The following is an 11464-nucleotide window of genomic DNA, read 5'->3' as shown; positions in this document are numbered from 1 at the left end:
TATTGTATGTACTTTATAACTCAGTTTTGTTTCTAGTGCTAGGAAACAATCATTGACGATAACAAATGAAAACAGAGATATACTTGTCAGTGTAATTGTCATCTGATGACTGATTGCTTTCAGCATTTTTTTTTTATGACAACTTTCCATCCTGATCCTCTTGACTCTTATACAGTATTTGCCCCTTCCGCCTCCCACAGGCCTAAATTGACTTCTTTAAATGAAGACAAGTGGGTCCACCCAGTTTCATGATATTAATCTTTTTGGTTTGATCAGTATGTCAAGTAAAAAAAAAAATGCATACAATTCCTAGAAGTGTCACTTTTGATTACAACATTATGACTACAAAAAAAAAAAAGAATGCTTATTTTCAATTATCTAGTTTGACATAACAACAACCATTGTTTCTTTTTAACTTCTCTTGACTGTGACTATGCAACTAAGAATTCAGAGACAATGTTGTAATTGCAGTTTTAGAAAATACACATAATGCTGTATAGTAGTCAAAAGTTCAAACTAAAACACTTGCATTTTGCCCTAGATGAATCTTGACGAGCTCGCTGGACTTCCATAGAAGTCTAGCTCTTGTGGGGACGTACTCAGCAGCTTGGTTCTGGGCCGGCTAAAGTTCAGCGGTCTGACTCTGGGCTTTGTAGCAAGGTTCAGAAGTCTGGTTGTAACACTGCAATCAATGATGTGAATACAAAATAAAAAGTGTGCATCACAGCTCTTGTTTGAGTATATATGTTACATATATTACATGTTATTTCTGGCATCTGTATCAAATTTGAAATCTATTAACATAACTATGCACTACACATGTACACAGACCTTATTTTTCTTTTTTTCTTTTTTGAAGTTTTTGATTATTGAACAAAAAGACAATTCATTAATTTTGTGTTGTCTCATTTCAACATGTAGGCCCATAGTTTGGGATTAATGACCTCAGATTATACTAGGTCTTATCAATGAGCATCCTGGTTACAAGGTCTACATCTACCTCAGATCTGTATCTATAAAGATAGATCTAGACACAGTTTTTTTTTTTTTTTTTTTTTTTGGTGGTCAGAATCTTTATGTTTATCTACTGTAGATTTTATAAATAAATTCTTGCATAATTTAGAGAAGTACACTAGAAAAGTAGGTACACGTAACATAACAGCGTAACTACTAGTTTTACAGTGGTAGGATATCTAGACCAAGTGGTATCTATTATTCATACACACATTGGCAGTATTGAGAAGAACTTGGATGACCACCTACACTAGCTTTGTCTTTGACTGCCATAGGGCCTACACTTTGTCAAATGCCTACAACATATTTTTGGATATGTCTAAGGATTACCGGTACCAAGAAGAAATCCTAAAGCTACACTATCCCCACCAGTTTTGTTAAACAATGATCAATATGCTGGTACCAACAGTCCCCAGGCCTGAGTTACACTGTCTGAGGAACCATTTGTACCATTATTATCCAGGGTATAGTTATATTGGCTTTCCAGTGGGGCTGGACACGGTTAGGTCAGGGCCTGAAGTGCAGCCACAGTCAGACTCTGATCACGGACTGTTGTCATGTCATCATGAAATTGATTTGCTACGATTTGTTGCCTGTTGTCTCATAATACTAGAATGTTAATAGTAATACTTCTAGTTCTACTACCGGTACTAATCCGTTACCAGCATTGAAGTACGGGCCTATAGATAGGCCCAGATTTGCTAGTGTAGGCCTGACTAAAGACTCTTATTCTTAAATTTCTACTACACCCAACCGTTATACCATTGGAATTTAGCTGGAAGTTAAACTAGAATCGTTGATCTAGAACCCCTAGGTAGGTCTAGGAATAATAGGATAGACTATAGATCTAGTGTAGGCCTAGAATTAAAGACTCTTATTCTTAAATGGTAAAACGGTTAGGTGTAGTAGAAATTTCTACTACAGTCCCTACACCTAACCGTTATACCATTTAAGAATAAGAGTCTCTAATTCTCCCTCTAGGCCTAACGTTAAACAGTCTATATTCTATCCTAGACCGCCAGGCCTAGGGCCGTAGGCCCTAGGCCTAGTAGGGGTTCTACACTTCTCTAGATCAACGAATCTAGCTAACTAGCTTAACTTCTAGTTTCTCAGTCCCAGCTCTAAACCACGATTTCAGACATTCTATAGATTTCAGACTCTCTAGATACATCTAGTACTAGTACTTGACAAAATTGTCACACTGTAACTCTCATTTCAAATATAAAACAGTGTCTGACAGTGACACGCAGATTCGCCGTGACATTTATGCTAGGGTCAACAAGCAGATTTATGTATGTGTGGGACTAGGATGCCTAGACCTTAAACAACGATCGTAAACATAGCGATTGAGGACAAAATGAATATTTGTACCTTTTCTGAATGAATACTATCAGGGTACATTATATACGTCCTAAAGGCATTTACAAACAAATTTATGAGAGGAAAAACTACGAAATCTACATTTTCCTTCGATTACTTACGGAAGGGACTTGATTTCGTCAATTCGTCAACTTCTTACATGCAATTCACTCCATGCATAAACAAAAGCCGGCGAAGCGACGAACACACTTTTCGTCAGTTCGTCAACTCTCGATATGCCAAGGTCGGGATTTTTTACATTTACATTTTCTCATTTTTCTCAAAAAATATGAGTTTTCACGGCACGAAATTTTGATAGTTGTTAGAGTACCTCAAAAGCAATCTTTTAATGACAAAAACTCAAAATCAAAAATCTGACCAAAATTTGGGTTTGTGTCACTTCGCCGTATCAGCGACGATTATTGTAGTAGGCCTCAGAAAGACTGAAAATTTTGGTTGACTTAAGTGTTTTAGCAGATTTAGATGTCCTGAAACGAGCAAAAATCATACTAGGATTGCAGCCTCAAATTCTCGATTGTGACCTTATCACCGAGTGAAGTTTACTCTTGATGTGGGCGAGTTGATTTGAGACAGCACAGCACACACAAGAGAACAAGGACAATTCACATCTTACAGTTTATAGATTTCAAACAGCAATTCCTAGCCATGTTCATTGTATAAGGCAGCGATAGCTTTCACTGGGTAAAAGATTGCCATCAACTAAAACAACAACAACCCCATAATAAGATATTTGTGAACAAACAAAGGACATGAAATAGACTGTGAATTTGTATGTCTAGTTGAAAGGATGTTTCTATTTGTTTACATGAATTTTATGTCCATTTTTTATGATGAAACTTGCACCATCTTGTAATATGATTTTACACATTTCCTTTCAAGTCAAAATCAAATGTGGCAAGTTCGATGATAGATAACCATGCGGAAAAATCGAGTCATGGGTAATGGCCACTGGTTGAGCATAACCTTAAACATAATCATAATAGCTGATACGTTGGTGAATCGTGGGCACGAGTAAAAGACAGTTCAACCTGAATACTTCTCTCACTCCATGGAGGTAGAGTACCGGTAGTCTTTAATTTCTACCTCCATGCTCACCCTCTTAGCAAATGTTATTCGACATGTACCGGAGTGATTCTGGTAAGCTGTTCATCATTATGTAACAACAGACTAACGCAAGTGCCATAAAATGTACTTCCACTGCCGAAAAAAAAAAAGAGAGGAAATGAAAAAAAAAAAGGCTAATATCCAGGCCCATTATGAAGGAAGGTCTTCCCAGGTGTTTTTCTTACCCCAATTTTGTCAGTTTAAAGACCTAAGTAATCCCTATATTGAAAAGGGTTAGGCCTACATTTCATAAGATTTCAGGTACTGTTTTGCTCTAGTTTTTTGTCTATTATTGATTTAGTTTCAGGCGTTGAAAAGAGACAGTGTCTGAGGAAATTTGTTTCGATAAAGAGCGAAAGCGCAGCTCATTTATATGCTTTTCCTCTTCCGCAAAGTTTTGTGATGCACACTATTAAAGCCCCTTTTACACTTTCACGGATTGCTACACGGATGACCAAGGATCGTCATCCGTGGTGTTCCGGCATGCAAAATATCGATTTTCCTCTCAATGCCGGTGTGAACACGATCCCAACTGGGTGTCTACACGGACAAGTACGGAGGCTACATCACGGACAAGTACGGTGCCTACACGGACAGACAAGGAATGAACGCGGACCACAGCGGAAAAGATACGGAGCTAACACGGATATCAAGGAAGAGCACGGATGCAACTGGGTCCCTTCGCGGTCCTTACACGGATAATCGGCTATCACCAAAATATTGACAGATGACTTTTGCTTTTGCTTTTGATACTTTATCATTCTCGGGCGGCATGCCTCCAGAGCTTAGTATAACATGCACACCAGGGGCCCGTTGCATAAAACTTACCACTGAATTTTAATGGTAACTACTGTCAAAATTTGGCATCACAACCAATCAGCATCAAGGATTATAAAATTTACCGCTAATTTGAAGACTTACCGCTAGAAAGGAGCGGTAAGTCCTGCGGTAAGGGTTTTATGCAACAGGGCCCAGAAAATCTGCAGCAGCCTACACTCTTTTCTTCTTGTCGACACCATAAAGGCAAATCTCTTTGTTTCAAACTCTCATTTTTCTGGAAAATCATGACATAAACAAAGCAAAACAAAGCAAAACTAATCAAAACACACACACAAAAAAAAAAAACAGCAAGGAGGTGTGTGGGGGTCATTTAAGCTTCTCAGACGACCACTATACGAAGAGTATGAGGGGTTGATGGCTGTACTGATGTGGGAAGATGTGAGCAAATATCATTGACTTTATGAGCTTGTATTGGCAAAATGCACGAATTTTTCATCCCGGATGGGGCCAATGCTAATACGGACGTCCCGATGTCTTTACGGATTGTCCCGGAATAAGTACGGAGGCAACACGGAGTAGCCGGTGAATACAAGGAAGGAATACGGAGGCAACACGGAGTAGATGGTGCCAACAAGGAAGAGTTCGTATTGATTTTCATCCGTGATGTTCGGGATGAAAATTAAGCAAGCTTAATTTTTTCCGCGGACATGACGGATGATCAAGGATGATGCCGGATGACTTCACGGAGTCAACACGGTCATGCCGGAAACAGTACGGATGATCCCGGATCGACGATCCGTGGTCATCCGTGATGCGATCCGGGAAAGTGTAAAAGGGGCTTAACCACTTCTTGTAACATGTTGCTTTAAGGACCAGGACGTATAGAGAGCATATGGATGAAATGCTGGGATAATATTTATCAGAAGCTTAGGGAGAATGATTACACATAATCTCGTGAGTATAATTGAGACGGACTACCTTCCTTGTAAAGGGGCGTTTAAATTATATTTCCATCAGGTGTGAGGGACTCATCATGCTGGACTAAAACGTGTGACTGGCAGACATCTCCGAATGTGATGATTTGGAGTAGTACGGAGCGGAAATATCTATTGCAAGACTAAAGTTAATTTTCAGTCTTCACTGTGAGGTCTGAATCATCTCTGTAATTTTCCATCCGTTTTTTTTTTCACTGCAGCATTCTGTAGATTTATAATTTACTGCACATGCCACATCAAAGTTATGCAATTTTAACCAGTAGATTGCAGAGTTTATGAGTCCTTAAAAGTCCTTGAATAGATGCTTATCACTAGAGTCAAAGCCATTTGTAATAGTCCATTATCAAACAAGTCACACGTCAATAAATATTTAAATTGTTTACTATGCAAACGTGAATGCACATAATGGCACGATAGAAAAGAGTGGTTGTGTTATAAGTACAGCCCTTTCAAGGCAGTTCCATACAATATATGGTGAATTGACATCCCAGAATTTACTGCTCTCATAAATGTACTTTTATGAGGCTCTCTTTTTCGAAGAATTTAAAAAGAGCGTTGCTTTTAGAGTGAGGTCACAAAAATAGAAGATCACAAAGTAACAAGTTTAAAGGAATGATATTGCATTGGTAGAGATGAGGATTCACCTTTTAAGTTTTTTGAGACAATAAGAAACCACTTTACGAAATGTTAAAGAGAATATGCTTATTCTGAGAGGAATTTAAAGTTTCATATGATGCAAATCGTATTTGAGACAGTCGAGATCTCCAAAAATCTTGTAAAAAAAGCAATCGTAATAAAAGGTGAGTCACATCACCTAGTCACATTACCTCTTTTTAGGATCGCTTTGTTTTGGATATCTCTGCCATTTCAAAACCAATTTTCATCAAACAAACTTGGAATTTCATTTAGACTATGCATGCTCTTTCATATTATTTCACAAGAGGCTTCTCATAATCTAAACAAAAAGCACTTATCAATTCAGAGCTTATTTACGTCGATGTAGGCAATTTGTCAATCAGTTGCAAAAAAACAACAACACACAAATCAAACAACAATAACAACAACAACACTAACAAAACAACAACAACGTTGGAAACCTGAAGCCCCATCTCAACCAATACTATTCGAACCCTTTAAGTGAAATTTTATCAGTTTTCATGGCTGATGAGTATGAGCTGACCCACAGAAGTGATGACATATCACCTTTCATGGATTTCTCTGGGAAAAAGAGAGATAAAATCTGTCAAGCAATCCAAAGAATGCTGGTTTGGAAAAAAGCTATAAGTTATAAAACTTCATTGCTATGCACGCGGTGTTGACATCAGACCTTAAAACAGACAAAGAGGTCCGGTACAAGGACAAAATAATGTTATCAGATGCTTTCCAAGACTTGTCACACATGCCAGGTATAGCTGGCAAACCGGAGCATCCAGTCAAGTTGACGCTACTGATTTCGATACCTGCGTTGAAGAAACCTATAGTCTACGAGGATATCGGAGTAGTTTACAAGGACCTTACAAGTTTACGAGTTCACAATGAATGGTGGCTTGTACGGGAAAGTAACAAATGGACAGTTTTGCACTATGCACTGAATATTGTGGAATCAACATTAACATGATTAATATATGAACAGTCTTGGTTTTGAAAACCTGTCATGTATTACTATGAATGCCAGGAAAACAGTGACACACTTCGTACATGCTGGAAAATCTCTCTCTTCACAAATCACAAATGTACACACAAAATGTACACACAAGTAGTTATGTACATGTATCAAGGCTGTATGCATGGTTGTTTTAATGTGTACATTGTATGTACAGAGGGTGACCAGATTAATGGAGAACATTCTATATGATATAGATATAGTACATACAGGCTGACCAGATCAGTAGAGAATTTTCTAGATGGTATACAATATAACTACAGTACATGCATGTGACAGGAAATACATTATACCTCACTCAATCTAGAATGATTTCACCCATTCCAGAAAATTCTAGGAAGTGCTTACATATTTGGCTGAGTGAGGCACTGCCCCTGTAACCCAATGTGATTGGTAGTTAATTTTGGCAATGATGTTATGCATATAGTTAGGCAGCGAGTCATCCAGGATTCCTGGAATTTGGACTTGCTAGTATGTTCAGGTATGTGGCCCCAGGTTGGAGAAAATTACAGAATGTACTAGAAAGGGGTGAATGGATAGTATGTATAAGCTGGAGAAATTCTGCAGTAGGCAGAGTACCCAACACCACTGCTCTGAGAGTTACGTCACTTCTGGCTCTGAAGCGACTTGTTATAGTCAGTCCTGTGTTACCTGCTGACCTGCTATACAAACTGTGTTTGTGGAGATAAGGCCTGGGAGACATTTTGCCTGCAGAGAATTGATTTGCCTACAATGGAGATAGACTCCATATTTTAGTGTCAACGGACATTATTACGGCAAAGCTGTGACGGGCTGGATTCCTTGCTGGACATTATAACGTGAATCATCATTCAAAGCATCAAGTGGACGTGGTCGTCATAACGTTTGGATTCTGCACGTTTCGCTGTGGACATATATCGTGGAGTTTACCGCGGATCTATACCGTGGACTATCGTAACCTGCGCCTTTGGAGTTACGTCGGAGGAATCATTCATCGTTGCGTCAAGGATCATTCATCGGTGCATCAAACATCGTATCTGAACATTTTCAAAGGATTACTTGATAACAAAACGTGTAAGTGATTCCACTACCGATTTACAGTTTCTATTGATCATTATTGTACTGATGTGAAAACCGATTACGAGTCTGTACCCACCATATCACTGTTAATAAACCGCCTGAACATTAGTTGATTGTTTTTTTTTTTTGTTTTTTTTTGTGCGATCATTCTCAGAGTGATTTTGGTCGTAACAAAATTTGGGGGGTTTGTGTCCGAGAAGTAAATGTAAAGCCAAAACTTAGAATTTGGAACGTTCCAGAATCTAGAATATTGGTACAGACAAAATACCAGCTGAGTTGATTGTTCACTTGTATATTGTGTGTAATACATTGTGACAATGTCAATCAGTACAATGGATGTTCAGGCATTTGTTCAGAGGACAGATTAATTTTGTCCCTCAAAGATTTGCAAAGGTTAAGCAAATGTGATTTGACTGCTATTGCATAGCATTTAAATGTAGATGTTCCACAAGGTGTAAGAAAGGCAGAGATTCTTGACTTGGTAGCTGGTCACATGGAGCTCAAAGAAGAAATTGACACTCCAAATCAAGCTCAAATGTCTGATCAAACACGGCTTGAGCTTGCTAAAATGGAAATGGAAATGACAAAGAGAAGATGAGATTAGAAATAGAAAGAGAGCAAAGGGCTAGAGAAATGGAAATGAAGGAAAGGGAAAAACAAAGAGAAATGGAAATGAAGGAAAGGGAAAGGGCTAGAGAAGTGGAAAGAGAAATTGAAATGAAGAAACTTGAAGTGGAGCAACAACTGAAATTGCGTGAGATGGAATTGACTCATGCACAGACTGTTGGAAATCGTGAAAGGGCTCCCTCTGAATTTGATTTGGCTGGGAACATTCGATTGGTGCCAAAGTTTGAAGAAAACAGAGTTGATGCATATTTTGTGTCATTTGAGAAGGTGGCTGACAGTTTGAACTGGCCACAGGAATTTTGGCCCATGCTCCTTCAAAGTGTGTTTGTCGGCAAAGCAGCTGATGTGTACTCATCTCTCTCAAAAGAGCAATCACGTGACTATGCTACAGTCAAGAAGGCAGTGTTGAATGCATATGAGTTGGTGCCAGAGGCGTACAGACATAAGTTCAGAAATTCGTACCGCAAACCAGGCCAGACACATGTTGAGTTTACTCGTGAAAAAGAAATGACGTTTGATAGGTGGTATAGATCCCTGAAAGTGGATCAGGATTTTGATAACCTACGTGAGGTTGTTCTTTTGGAAGAATTCAAAAAGAGTGTTGCTTTCAGTGTGAGGTTGCACCTGGAAGATCACAAAGTGACAAGTTTGCATAAAGCAGCCTTGATGGCTGATGAGTATGAGCTGACCCACAGAAATGGCAACAGACCACCTTTCAGGAATTTCTCTGGAAATAAGAGAGACAAAAATCATTCGAGCAATCCAAAGAACGCTGGTTCTGAAAAAGGCACGAGTTCTGAAACTTCATCGGCACCAAAGACTCAATCTGACGAAGGGTCCAGTACAAGTGCAAATGTCATCAAATGTTTTCACTGTAACAAGACAGGGCATGTAAAGTCACAGTGTTGGAAGTTGCGAAACAAAACAAAGAAGGAAATGGGATTTGTTATGTCAAAAAGTGTCCTACCCGAAAATAGTGTCCCTTTCAGTGAAACACAGGCCATTGAAAGTCGATCTCCCAAATTCAAAGATAGGCTGAAGCAGGTGGATGAGAGCTATCGTAGCTTTTTGTTTGATGTTGAGGTGACCCCATGTACTTCTGGTGAGGCAGGTAAGCCCGTAGTCATCCTGCGGGATACGGGGGCCTCTCAGTCGTTGATGGTGGATGGTGGTATGACTTTTCCACCAGATAGTGCAGTGAATGCAAAAGTCTTGATTCAGACTGTTGATGGCAGTTATATGTCAGTGCCACTGTATAGAGTGGATTTGAAGTGTGACCTAGTTTCTGGTCCTGTCACTGTTGGAGTTGTTCCTGAGTTGCCCATGGCAGGCATTGACTTTTTGTTGGGGAATGACTTGGCTGGGGATAAGGTGGTTGCGTCTCCAGTTGTTTCGGATAAACCAGTGGTGGTTGCTGAAACTGAGCAGTTGCAGGAGGAGTTTCCTGGGATTTTCCCAGATTGTGTTGTGACTAGGTCTCAGGCTCGTAGAGCTGTTCAAGATGATGCGGATTCTGTTGATGTGGAGGAGAATTCCGGTGTTTGGTTGGCAGAAACTTTTTTCAAGGATTTGAATGATGGGGTTGCTGTATTAGGCTCCGAGGCTAACAGTGATGGGCTGTTTAACAAGTCTTCCTTGGTTGAAGCACAGCAGGCAGACTCTGAGTTGAAAGGCTTGTCTCAGACGGCGTGTTCTGAGGCTGAGGCTGAAAAGGTCCCTGAGTGCTATTATGTCAAAGATGGCATTTTGATGAGGAAGTGGAGACCTCCCCATAGGCAAGCTGATGAGGATTGGACGGTGGTCCGTCAAGTTGTTGTCCCTCCAAGTTACCGCGGTGAGATCTTGAGGATTGCTCACGAGTTACCTGTTGGCGGCCATTTAGGCGTCAGAAAGACAAAGGATCGGATCATGAGGCATTTCTATTGGCCAGGGTTGAATGTGGATGTGGCTGAGTTTTGCAAGACTTGTCACACATGTCAGGTGGCTGGTAAACCACAGCATTCAGTGAAGCCGGCGCCATTGATTCCGATACCTGCGTTTGAAGAACCATTCAGTCGGGTTCTAGTCGACTGTGTTGGACCTTTGCCTAGGACTAGGTCGGGTCATAAGTACCTCTTGACAATCATGGATATGTCTACACGGTTTCCAGAAGCTATCCCATTGAGAAATATCACTGCTAAGACTGTGGTAGATGCGCTAGTGCAGTTTTTCACTAGGTATGGGTTGCCCAAGGAAGTGCAGTCTGACCAAGGGTCAAATTTCATGTCAGGCATATTTCAAGAGGTGATGTATCGTTTGGGTGTGAAGCAGCTGAAGTCGTCAGCTTATCATCCCCAATCCCAAGGTGCGTTGGAGCGCTACCACCAGACCCTAAAGACAATGATTAGGGCATTCTGTGAGGAGTATCCCGAGGATTGGGATAAGGGCATCCCTTTCCTGCTGTTCGCAACGAGGGACTCCCCAAGTGAGTCGACGGGTTTCAGCCCATTTGAGTTGGTGTACGGTCATGAAGTTAGGGGCCCACTGAAGCTCATCAAAGAGAAATTCATGACTGAGGATGATGAGGTCCACCTACTTGACTATGTGTCAAAGTTTCGTGAAAGGCTTTCAAAGGCTTGTGAGGTAGCTAGGGAACACTTGAAAGTGTCACAAGACTCAATGAAGAGAAAGGCAGACAAAAATGCCAAAGCTCGAACCTTCAAACCAGGTGACAAAGTTCCTGTACTGCTGCCCATACAAGGTGAACCACTGAAAGCCAAGTTCAGTGGCCCATACTGTGTCAAAAAGAAACTCAATGATGTGGACTATGTGATCAGCACAGCAGAAAGATGCCAAGAACAGA

This window comes from Diadema setosum, chromosome 13 (assembly GCF_964275005.1).
Source record: "Diadema setosum chromosome 13, eeDiaSeto1, whole genome shotgun sequence".
NCBI lineage: Eukaryota > Metazoa > Echinodermata > Echinoidea > Diadematoida > Diadematidae > Diadema > Diadema setosum.
This window is presented reverse-complemented; position numbering follows the sequence as displayed.